General features: G+C 45.5%; 1 non-coding gene across 1 annotated transcript; it reads right to left on the reverse strand.

The window, feature by feature from the left end:
- Nucleotides 1-1007: 1007 nt before the first annotated feature.
- Nucleotides 1008-1082, reverse strand: Trnat-ugu (transfer RNA threonine (anticodon UGU)). The gene has a single exon. It is a non-coding gene; the product is annotated as a tRNA-Thr (tRNA).
- Nucleotides 1083-1288: the final 206 nt, after the last annotated feature.

Genomic DNA, 1288 nt, shown 5'->3' on the forward strand with positions numbered 1-1288 from the left:
TTTACAGGTAGGTAGTTTTGTGCCGCGATATCTATATTGAACTTTAACCCGCCGACCGACATCACACAAATGCTAATCACTTTTGCAAAACATACTAATGTACATGTCCTGTGAATATGAACATCCGATCTCTAGTCGTTCAAAGTGTTATGTTTTTTCTAAATATGAGTGTCGTTTATGAACAGGTGTTGTTCGAATGAGAAAACCCGCATACGACATGGAAATGTCTACATGTACATCTATAGTCGGCAAGGCAGTTTGTGATATGTGGTGGCGGGTACTTCGAGTACAAATGTGGGCTCCTCCGTTTGCTGTACCAATGGAGCATATCGTGTGAAGAAGCACGACCATTGGGAAACCTTTGTGTGAGCATGAACCTCTCATCATTTCACCATCAACGTATATATATACAAGGTGCTCCATTGATAGTGACCGGGCCAAATATCTCACGAAATAGGCATCAAACAAAAAAACTAAACAGAGCTAAACTCGTCTAGCTTGAAGGGAAAATCAGATGGCGCTACGGTTAGCCCACTAGATGGCGCTGCCATAAGTCAAACGGATATGAACTGCGTTTTTTAAATAGGTTACCACATTTTAATTACATATTCATGTAGTACGTAAAGAAATATGAATGTTTTAAAACTTCCTGGCAGATTAAAACTGTGTGCCCGACCGAGACTCGAACTCGGGACCTTTGCCTTTCGCGGGCAAAGGTCCCGAGTTCGAGTCTCGGTCGGGCACACAGTTTTAATCTGCCAGGAAGTTTCATATCAGCGCACACTCCGCTGCAGAGTGAAAATCTCATTCTGGAAATGAATGTTTTAGTTGGACCACTTTCTTCGCTTAGACGGCGCTGTAATACATATGGCGGTAGTATCTGTTCCCGAAAGAACAGTTACCGTGGATGACTATCCAGCTTTGCTAGAAATGAAATGATAATTAAATTGACACCCTAGCTGCAAACAGGAGTTGATGTACTTCATTGGGGACATGCTGAAAATGTGTGCCCCGACCGGGACTCGAACCCGGGATCTCCTGCTTACATGGCAGACGCTCCATCCATCTGAGCCACCGTGGGCACAGAGGATAATCGCTTGCACGCTCCCCGTGAGATCCACATTCCCAACATGTCCACACCACTACATTCATATGATGTACTTCATTGGGGACATGTTGAAAATGTTTGCCCCGACCCGGACTCGACCCGGGATCTCCTGCTTACATGGCAGACGCTCCATCCATCTGAGCCACCGTGGGCACAGAGGATAGTGCGTCTGCAGGGACT

Source organism: Schistocerca cancellata, chromosome 8 (genome assembly GCF_023864275.1).
Source record: "Schistocerca cancellata isolate TAMUIC-IGC-003103 chromosome 8, iqSchCanc2.1, whole genome shotgun sequence".
Classification (NCBI taxonomy): domain Eukaryota; kingdom Metazoa; phylum Arthropoda; class Insecta; order Orthoptera; family Acrididae; genus Schistocerca; species Schistocerca cancellata.